Below are 12,073 nucleotides of genomic sequence, written 5' to 3' on the forward strand. Positions count from 1 at the left end.
TTTCTCAAGAAACCTTAGCCTGCTGACATGCCATTCCATGCATTGAAATACATGAAAACATACAAAATAGTGTTAAATTGTCAATGCTAGCCTAAGGGTGATTGAATTTAGTTTCTTATCATCATGTCTGAATTGTGAACCTTACTAAGCTAAGATACCAGAATGTCTTTTTCCTATATAATACATATTCTTAGGCTTTTTACTTAAAGTGCACCCCATTAACTGATGCTGATGTTATCTTTTTAAATTTAGACACCAAAAAGGAAATGAAAACATTCATAGTTCCAGACATTTTCTAATAGTGCCTAATAGATATTTTGTTTGCTTTTTAGCCAAGCTAGGTATTTGGCTTTAGGGGAAGAAAAAAAAAAAAGACTTTTTTTTATTCCCTCTTAGGGAGCAACCATCCAAGAATCTTACAGTTTCTCTCTACTATAAAGTAAAATAAGATCTGGTCACATGGCTTTTTCAACAATAAGTGAAAATACTTACACTGATTTATCTGGGGCCTGGTTTGTTTCAACGTGATTCCTTCAAACACCTCATTACTAAGTTGCTATTTAATTTCTTGAAGGCTGTTGCCATCTGCAATTTTCATAGCTTTTAGAAAACGAAGGACAGACCATATGTGGGCTGTGGGATGATTGATAGTAGAGTCACATTTTTGCAGTTTGTGACAAGAATGACAACTCTCTCAAGACACTGTTCATTGTGAGCCAAATTCAACATATCCTTCTAAATGTTGCTTTTGATCCGTGGTCGGCAAACTGCGGCTCGCAAGCCACAGGCAGCTCTTTGGCCCCTTGAGTGTGGCTCTTCCACAAAATACCACGGCCTGGGCGAGTCTATTTTGAAGAAGTGGCATTAGAAGAAGTTTAAGTTTAAAAAATTTGGCTCTCAAAAGAAATTTCAATCGTTGTACTGTTGATATTTGGCTCTGTTGACTAATGAGTTTGCCGACCACTGCCCTAGATTAATCTGTTGCTGAATAAATGATCTTTCCATGTTGTCTTATATAACATCAGATCTTTATGCAATCTTGTTTCTGACCTTAAACCTCTTTGGGTGTTCCATTTCTACTCTGACCTGCAAGGTCAGGGATGGAGATGTTTTAGCAGTAACTGGAATCTGTGCCCTCACTTTGTGCTGGTTTGCTATTGATGGAGTGTAAACAATCTGCAGTTACTGTGCATAATTTCTTCAGATTGATCCTAGTTACATTTAACTACACATCCATTAACTGCTGAGAAATTTGGTGCAGATTTACTCCTCCTCTTCCTGCTACTGACAAATACCATTTCATTTTTTGCTGCCCATTGGTGCAGGCATTTTGATGAGTAACTAATCTGTTATCTTTTTCTCTCCTTCATTGTATGTATATCTTAAAGAGAAAAAGAATTGATTTTGTGTCTGCTATCCTTTCATCCTGTTTCCCCTAAATTTTTATGCCAGAGAGATGGAGCTCTTTGGACCCAGAAAAAGTCTCATCAAGCAAGAGAAATAGCCACTAATGAGTTATTTATGTGATATGATTAAAAAATAATAATAATAAGACAGTTGGGATGCCAAAGATAGATTGTATCAACATATGCTCTATTTAATGTCTTTGATTGTTAAAAGTCAGATAGTAGCCCTGGCCAGTGTTCTCAGTGGTTAGAGCACCAGCCCATAGACTGAAGTGTCACAGGTTCAATTCCAGGTCTAGGGCAGGTACCTGAGTTGTGGATTCATTCCCAGCCCCTGTTGGGGCACGTCTGGAAGGCAACCAATTGATATGTCTCTCTCACATCGATGTTTTTCTCTCTCTTATTCCCTCTTCTCCTCCTCCTTCCCTCTCTTCCACTCTCTCTTAAAATCAATGGAAAAAATATCCTCAGGTGAGGATTAACAAAAAAAACAAACAAAAAAAAAAAGTTAGACTGCAAAAAAAAAAGCCTTTTAAAATAGGAACTTCTAAAAAAAAAAAATAGGAACTTCTATACAAATGAGCTGAAATAGTATCCAGTCTCTAGAAATACCTTGTAATACATCTCAGAAGAAAAAAAAGAATCCTTTTATCTGTCATTTTCACTAAAGCCATGAATCTTGAGTACATAAATGAATAACATGTGCCCCTTTATCTGTATTCTGTATTTTACTCTTAATTTTTTGTCACTTGTAAATAGAACTTTTTACATTAGAAAAAACTGCCTGATTGCTCGGCTTTATTTCATACCAAGTTTATATCTATGCATGTCACTGTCATGGGCATGTGCACAAATCTTCTATTCAATGAGCCATCTAGAGTAAACAGCCTTTCTTTTCTGTACTATTTGGTATGCTGGGGACTTCATTTTTTTTCTAATTGTTTCATTGTAATTTGATTTTTTGTGTGCCTATTATATGTGTTACATTTTTGTTTAGTCCATACCCCCATAATAGTCTGTTTTCATAACATAACATTTTAAAACTAGAAGGGACTTTGAAATACTTAGTAGTATAAGACTTGTCTTTTCTAGTTACAAAGAATGAGATCATGAGCCTTGAAGTTACACTGGGAACACATATAACCTGACTTATGGTCTAGCTCTCTTCTTTTTGCAGAGCTATATATGATTTCAAACTATTCTTATTCCTCACCAGCTGCCTTTAATCCATAGGTAAGACAACTATTAATTTTCTATTGATACAAGAGTTGTATTACATACACTAGGGTTTTAAAGAATTTATTTTTCTCATGGAGCCCAAGACCATAACTTAGAAGCTAAATTTTAAAAAGTAATTTGAAAGGCACTGTATAATGTTCTCTCTCTCTCTCTCTCTCTCTCTCTCTCTCTCTCTCTCTCTCTCTCTCTCTTTCTCTCCCTTTATGTCCCACTTTCTCTTTCCCTCCCCACTCCTTCCCCTGGTACTATACTAGACACTAATTATGCAAAGATAAATGAGGCAAAGACCCTGATTTGAGGAGCTCATGCATGAGCTCTTAAAGGAGCATGTGATGTGTGAGCTCAGCAAAGGGGAAGGGAGACATAGAAGAACGATCTAGGAATGCTTCCTGGAGGAAGCTTACAGTTCACTCACACTTAAATTGAATCTCCAAGGATAGAGAGGGATCAGCATGTAAAGGACAGAAGAGAGCTCTAAATAAGTATCATTTGCAATAGCCAGATGTCAAATCATTAAATTTCCTTTTTATATTCAATTGGATAGTTCCAAAAGGTATTTAATTGCTACATTTGCTATTACAAATATATTCACTATGCTCACCTCTTTCTCCTTTTCAAGTATATGTAAGCAGCAGTTGATATCGCAAGAGTTGGGAGGGAAATGGCACAAATTGGAGAAAATGGAGAGATTACTAAACATGGAGTCAGTAGTTCTAGAACCTGTTGTCAGCTCCATCCCTCTCCAGGTATCTGACCTTGAAATATTTAACTCCTCTTAACTTTAGTCTGCTCTGCTTTTAATTGAGAGGGCCTTTTATTCAATTGTACTTTTTTATAACATAATATAACTTGATGAATATCAAGTGAGAAATAAGGAAGTATTATAGACTAGAGGCCTGGTGCACAGATTTGTGCATATTGAAAGGAAATTAATTAGAAGAAATATTTTAGAGGCTGGGAAGGGACTGTGGGAGGGCTCCAGGGCATGTCCAGCCCATCTTGCCCAGTCAGTCCCCTGATCGGCAGGATCTCAGCAGCAAGCTAACCTACTGGTTGGAGCATCTGTCCCCTTGGTGGTCAGTGCACGTCATAGTGACTGGTTGAATGGTCGAATGAATGGTTGGACACTTAGCTTATTAGGCTTTTATTATATAGGATAAGTACATAGAATTATATAGACACCTATTGTTATCTACATGCAATGTACATAAAACAGCCCTCTCTGTGGGCCATAGTGTTAATGTTCATCTACACATCTGGGGAAGGGAGGAAGCCTGTGCTCTATTCCACACTGATAAACATGTCTGTTCAGTACCTTACTTTTACAGGTTTTTTCACACTTTTATATTTAATGTTTACTTTTTCTGTTAGGTCTGAGATTGTCTGATTCACCTCCAACTTCCTTTCACCTAGTAAACTGCCCAGGAATATGCTGATAGAAGGGAAACCAATATAATCCTCAATAAATATATATAATTTTTTAATCCTCACCCAAGAATATTTTTTCCATTGCTTTTCAGAGAGAGGGGAAGGGAGGGAGGGAGGGGAGAGAGAGAGGTGAGAGAGACACATCAATTGGTTTCTTCTCACACGACCCTAGACCAGGGCTGGAGATGGAACCTGCAACCCAGGTACATGCCCTTGACCAGGAATCAAACCCCCAATCCTTTGGTGAGTGGGCTGATGTTCTAATCATTGAGAAACACTGACCAGGGCCTCAATAAATGTTTTCTAATGGAATTTTAAACCTGAATTCTATAAATAATAGATTAACTTTTCACAAGCTCTAGAGACATAATTTTTTCTTTATTTTACACAAACAATATTTGATTAGAGAGGTTTTCTTTTGTATTTTTTCCCCATCACCATTTAGACCCTCTATGCCCTCTTCAACCTCCACCTACTTCCCCCACTCCTATATAATCACCACACTGTTGTCCAGGTCCATGAATTCTCTCCCTTTTTTTTTCCTTTTTTGCTCAATCCCTCCACATACCTGCTACCAACACCCCACACACGACACCAGTGTGTCTCTATTTTTGCTTGGTAGTTCAGGTTTTCATAGTTTGGAAATTTTAGCCAACTGTGATCCTTTTTTGAACATACATAGGAGTATTCTTAGCCACATTCCATCTCTTCAATATATGCTTGCTAGACACCTACAATATAGGTTTATGGCATTGAATTATGTATTATGCAGGGAAACAAGAAGTACCTATTAGGACCCTCCCCTCCTATATAGTTATCGACTATGCAAAACAACATGTGTCTAAGTGTACAATGAGGAATTCAGGCCAAAACAATGCAGTCATTTAAAAGAAGGAAAGTTAGGTGATGGTCAAAGAATGATTTCATAGAGCATTATAATAATAGCTAACATTTATTGAATGCTTGCCAAGGGCCAGGCATTTTTTTAATCTTTTTACATATATTAACTCATTTAATGGTCACAAAAACACCTGAGTTTGGTATCATCATAGTCTCACTTCAAGTACAGGAAGTTGTGGCTGAGTGAGGTTAAATAACTTGCTAATAGAGTGGAGCCTGAACCTACACTCATAATTACTATGCCATGCCTTCTGCAATTGACTGTACAGGGCAGAATCGGATGTGACTGCTCACAGAAAAGGACACTAATGAAGGATGGGGGAAGAGGGAGTAAGAGCAGAGGCATGGAGGTAGAATAAGAACAGCCTTGGGTTTCTGCTGAGGAATAGTTAATGTCTAATCTGTAAAGTTCAGGTGAACTCATACTATGAAGTGAGAAGCTGTTTGGACAATGAAGACTGGTCATACAGTTCTCAGTCAAGCTTGAAAATATAAATACAGTGATATGCAGATGTTTGAACTAGGATCTATACCTTCTGGCTATGGAGGCAAACTTTATTTCTCAGAGAAAAAAAATGTGTAAAAAAAAAGTGTGTGCCCATTTTTAAAAACCCTGTTGGCTGCCTCACCAGCATCCATTGCACTCTTCCTAATAGCCCCTGATTTCCATTATGGCACCCATGAGTTTTCCGTGGCTAAGCCACCCAGTGACTTTGAACCTTCTGGCAAGAGAGGCAGTCAATTTTGCATTCATCTTGAGGTCTTGAGGCAAAGGATGGAGTGGGGGTATGGATAGGATCTAGCTGAGAATGAATCCAGCACACAGGGTGGAGCACTATGAAGAGAGTAATAAATGGAGCTCCAGCCCCCGTGATACTTTTGACCTCTGAATCCCACATGCCTGAAGCGCACCCAACTGTTGGACTTTTCAGATGTGAGAACCACTCTATAATCTGTTTTTTAAACCACTTTGGGTAGGTTTTCTATTAGTTACAGTAAAAGTCATCCCAAGTAATACATTGCCCAATGCTAAGAATTTCCCCTTGGTTTGAGGACTTAAACAAGCTCTACCTGAGCTGGGTGACACAGCTCAGAATGTTGTCTTCTGTTTTTATGACCCCCTCTTCATGACCTCTGCACTAGGACAAATCCCAGTGACTTTTCATAATTCAGCTCTGAGGCCTCAAATCCCAAGACAGTATCTTCTGTTCCAGGACTGCTGAAGACTGCTGTCTGAGCTGATAAAGCTCTGGGGGACCAGGAATCGCACCCTGGACCTTCACATCGACGCACCCAGTGGAGGCCACATCCTTTTCAAAATGACAAATTAAAACGAATCCCAGAGCTTTATTTTGTAAGAACATAAGGCATGTTTTCTTTTGGAACATTGCATTGCACTGTCTTCAGAATCAAGCTCTCTAAAGAATGTTATTATACCTTGAGCTTCTTGACACATTTCCTAATAATTTGAAGCTTCTGACATTTATACAATAAAAGATTGTGCTTCTGGGGGGGAAAAATCAATGAATCTTTTTGGCAATCGTCCTAAATCTGTAGAGATTAAATTCACTTCCCAGACATTGCTATTCCATATCAAACACAGAGTCATGCAGTATAATTAAGATAGTTGTAGAACCATATATTTCATGCCTTAGCTGTCTGCTTTAAACTACCTTGGGAAGTGGAGAAATAATAGGGAAGCTACATCTTACCGAGAATAATTACATTTGCTAAGCAGAATGGGATGAGCAAGAGTGATGTAAAAGAATAAAACAAATCCAGCAGAAAACCAATAAAGTCTCTATTCATCTTGATATATAAACCTTGCTGATAAAAAAAAAGAGAGAGAGAGAAAGAAAAAAGACTCACCTCCAGTTACAACTCCCAGGAGAATGGCAGCTATTATCCCCCATTGAGTTGGTACTTACCATACAGAGCCTGAACAATTCATACAGAAAAATAAACCATAACATTCCTGTTTATTATTACTTTAGCTGAGAGGTGGTGACATTAAACTGTTCTGCACTGCTGCTATCAATCAGCAGGCTGGAGATGTTCTCAGCATGGGACTAGGACTCCTTGGAAACCACGCTCATCAAAGCAACCAGCTGTCAGAATTCTTCAAATTAAACTGTTATTAGAGTGGTATTCATTAGTCAGTTACTGGCTATTAAGATATTTTTATATCAGCACCATTGACTTTGGCTGATGCTTTTTAATATGCATGTTATATATAAATATGATTCAGTGGCTCATGTGAGGATGACAGACTCTATTAGAGCTTGGTGTCCACTGTCTGAAGGCTGAGCAAAGGGCTCCCTGCTTATCCATGCACACATGAATTTTTCTGGGGAGCTGGATGTCTGCTCTGGTGGTCAGAGCGGGGAGAAGGGTAATAATAATATATTTCAACACTAGTATTTGCCCAGCAAAGTGATAGCTCAACATCAGAAATTATAACTCTTAAAGCTGTTACTGAGCCCCTGATGACAGTGGTTTATGCTTCTCCAGCTCAATGGTTTGGATTTCCTTTTTGTCTGAGTTGCTTGGCACGTGTTGAACTTTTGCTTGAAATCCAGAGTTAAACAAAGGATGTCAAATGGGGTGTGTGGAGAAGTAAAGAGGAAAATCGGTATACAAGCCCTGATAGAAAAAATATGACAAGAGTTGGGTTCTTATTAACTTAAAGAGAGTCCTTGGCATTTGGCACAGTTCTTAAGCCAAAGTTTTAGTTTCAGGGCAAATTTAACCTAAATCATTTTATTTCAACTAGGAAAAAAATGTGTGTTACTCACTGGCTTAGGAAGATTGGTATATTAGTTATATGCATATTACAAACTCATTCACACATAGATACACAGACCTTCTAGTTTTCCCTTCCCCTCACATTAATCCCCATTTGGCATATAGAATGCTAGTCTGGTCAGTTGTATGGAGAATATTTAATCCAAGTTATTTATTTTTTAAAATATGTTTTTATTGATTTTAGAGAGGAAAGGAGAGGGAGAGAGAGAGAGAAACATCAATAATCAGAGAGAATCTTTGATCAGCTGCCTCCCGCAAGACCCCCACTGAGGAATCGAGCCTGCAACCAGGGCATGTGCCCTAACCGGGGATCAAACTGTGACCTCCTGGTTCATAGGTTGATGCTCAACCACTGAGCTACGCTGGCTGGGCCAAATTATTTTTATAGATGAAGAAAGCAAGAGTCAATGAATTAAGTTACTGGTGACAGCCTTAATTTTGTTTTCCTCCTCTCTACTAGTATTTTCAAAAACATCTTGGAGCTCCACTTTCCACCCAGAAGACAGGCTATTTCCTGGTCCTCACATGTAAGAAGATGCCAACCGGCATTATGTAAACAACCTCTGCTGTGTTGTAAGGAAGTGCTGGATTGGTCATTTTCTCTGACTCAAAACCTGAGATTCCCAAGGTTCAACACTGAGGTAGTGGTAGGAGTTGATAGTGTGTGTGGTAGTTGGTATGAGCCATTGACATCATCTTAATAGCTTATGAAAGTATGAAATTTTTAGGAATTTTGTGACACTGACATTATGTTGAAAGCTTGAAATGGGCCATGGTGGGGCTATTTACACCACAGAAATTGGCAGGCACGAAAAACCAGGGGGTGGTGGTTGTTTCCTCTGGAAATTCCTTTGTTATCCATTTACTGGCATACCACTGGCTTGCTGCTGAGCCTCCTGTGCCACATCCATACCTGGAGAATGGGCTCTGCTCATGAACACTGCCACAGCCACCCCCTTACACTCATATAGTAAACAGATAGTTACTGAGTGTCTACCTTATTTGAGGCACTCTAGTCACCTCCTACCATTGTGCAGAATAAGTAAGGACTAAAATGAAGCTCACCTTCTGCCTAGATACCTCAATGGAGGCCTGCATCTGCCTAGAAGAAGGAATACTTATTTCTAAATCGCTCAATATGACTCATAGAGCTATGGGGTCTATAGGATTGGGTTTGCAGTCCTGTGTCTGTCAAGTGGGGCACTTTTTCCAATTTTTCTGGAGAGACATTTGGGCCAATAGTGTTATATTCTGAAGACACAACAGTGAGCAAGTCGAAATTATGATTGCAGAGATCACCTTCTAGGAAGGTGATGATTTGAGAAAGTGACGGCACCATGCCCCAAAGCCACCAAGAAGATGGGAGAAAGATAGAAGGTGATGGAAGGAGAGCTTCTGTGAGTCAGGAGCTCAGGACAGGCCTCTCTGTGGTCTGGGCAGCACTCCAAATGGGGAGGACAAGAGCAAATGCTCAGAGTTGAGAGCGAGCTTGCGTTCCTGAAGGACAGAAGACAGGTGACTGAAGTGGAGTAAGAAACACAGAGAAGGGTACACCTGGGGACAGAGATGTCAGTAGAGGCCTTTGTTGTCCATGGAACAGAATCTGGGTTTTGTTCTGTATATGTTGAAAAGCTACTGGAATCTTTTAGGCACAGAAATGACTTGTATTTTTAGATCACTCAGGCTTTTGTATGGAAATGAGATTGTAAGAAAACAAAAGTACATGCAACAGGTCAGTTCAGGACTGGATTCTGCTTTTCCACACCTGAGTACACACTTCTGAACATCGGGCTGCTGCTTTGTGTTGCTTCTGAAGTCCAGCCCAAACCTCCTGACTCAATCACCATTCACCTGACCAAAGACTCCACTTTAACCTCATTAAGCTTTTGGTTTTCCTTGAATTGTTTCTAGATTACTACTTATTAACAACTAGCCTGGCTGGCTTACTGGAATAATTCAAGAGATTATTTAAGGGAAAAGGACAATGGAAACAGAGCACCAAGGCAAAGGAAAACGATGTCTTACATGCCCAAGTGATTTTAGTTTGAGGCCTCACACTGGAGTTATGAAATAATAACCCCTTCAGGGCTGAGGGTCTCTTTTCTCAATCAGTGGTTCTCAATCCTGGAGGCATGTTGGTATCACTTGGAGGACTGTTAAAAATACCTGTGTCCAGGTCCACCCCCAAGAATTTTTTATTTCACTGGTGTATGGAGGAACCAAAACATTGGAGTGTTTTAAAAGCTACCCTGATAATTCTAATGGATAACCATGGTTGAACATTACACTTCTGAATGCCTGGGCATTTAGCCAAGGGAACAGGAAAAATGATGAAGGGCTCTATATGGACCCCAAAAGAAAAGGAAAAATGATGAAGGGCTTTATATGGAGCAATAGCAGTAACACCTTCTCACCCTTGAGCCTGGAATGATGAACAGTGGCACTACTTTTTCCTAATAAAGGATGGACAGTTAATTTGGCAATATGGAGCCCCAATAGCAAAAGAGAGTATTTCTAGAACTGATGACAGGAGCTAAGTCTAGATGCCATCCATCTCAAACAAGAGATCTAAACCATCTCAAATACTACATTTTTAGAAGTGACTATTTGCTAAATAGAGACTGACTTTACTTCACTCTCATCCAATTTAAAATACAAATCTATAGTGGAATAATGTGAGAGCCCTCTCCCATAATACCAGCTGCCATTCAGATACTCACAACTTGGAAGGAAACACACACCCAAATAAATGTCAAAAGAACTCTCTTTCCCATTCCACCCCCTGATGCCAATATCTCCAGCTTCTACAAAATAAACATTAATTGGGAATAATCAGAAAAATCAGAGTTGAAGAATTCCAGGAAAGGGAAAGACAATGACATGCATTATTCTCCTGCTATCTGTCAAGCATGGTAAGGCCTCTTCCAATAGCCCATTATTATCCTCATCTCCATTTTATAATTGTTGAAACCAAGCCTTCTAATTAAGTGAATTTTTTCAAGGTCCCACATCTAGGAAACAGCGGATCAAACTCCAAAACCCTAATTCCTTGCATTGTACTATACTTTTTTACCAGATGAAATAAGGTGAGGCAAAGGAGCTGCAGAAACTGGGAAAATTGGGGGGAAAGGTAATGGGAAAATCTGGAATATTAAGAGGTTGAAGGGAAAGAGAGACAAATGCCAGATTTTTTTTTTTTTAATATTATTCCCCTATTTTGTGGAGAGGGGTACTATATGAGGACTTCAGGTAGAAGTTTCAAGTGGAATGTCTTCATGAACAAACCAGCAATGGCATAAACACAAGGGTGAGCAAAATGAAGGACGGAAGAACATGCCACCATCTATATAATAAAAGCGTAATATGCTAATTAGACCGGCTCTCCTTCTGGACATCCTTCCATCCTCCCCGACGAAGCCGGAACTGCAAGGGAAGCCGGAATCCCAGGTGCCGGAGGGAAGCCGGTGCCAGCAGCTGGAGGAAGGAAGGCCTACTCTTGCATGAATTTCGTAATCCGACCTCTAGCCTTAGATAATAAGCCCAGCACACCAAGTGTCAACAGATTGCCTTGTGGGGCAGAAGACAACTCTTTACTTCCCCCTCATTTCTCCCGTAAAAGCATTTCAGAAAGACTGCTTTCAAATGGTACTATTTTCACTTCTACTCTGTTGAACTATCCCATTCAGGAAAAGTTCCTGTCTGCTTATATGCAGGGGTGGGCAGAAGGAGGTTTACAGTTGTTCATATGAAAAATAATACAATAATTAATAAATCATACTACGAGAATAAACTGTGTTTCAATACTCACGACTGTAAACCTCCTTCTGCCCTCCCCTGTATTTATGTGATGTGAGAGGATGTTTGTCACCGTGACAAGGGAGAAAAGGGCTTCTGAATGTGTGGGAGATTTTTGTTTGTTTTTACTTTGCAAAGTGATTTTGAGAGTGCTGAAGTGTAGCGCTGTTCTCTTCCCCTGAAGTAAACATTTGCTGGAACTGACCAAGAAAACAGAAGCCAGTATTTTCTACCTGCTGCAACACTTTCAGCCTGTTTATTTCAAGCCACTTAGACACTGTTAACGTAAAAAAAACATTGAAACCTGAAAAGAATTTTTGTGAGTTTATCTGAACCAAACTGTCGACATATGCCAGGAAGCAGAACCTCAACAACTTGAGATAATGGCAGGTTACATCTGTATTTATACATTGCAATCAAAGGAAAGGGACATAGGTGGGTTACATGAAATCCATTGGTGATAGACTAGAGAGGTGGGAGAAAGCAAAGTGGGGGAAATC

This window comes from Plecotus auritus (assembly GCF_963455305.1).
Source record: "Plecotus auritus genome assembly, chromosome: 7".
In the NCBI taxonomy this organism is placed as follows: Eukaryota; Metazoa; Chordata; class Mammalia; order Chiroptera; family Vespertilionidae; genus Plecotus; species Plecotus auritus.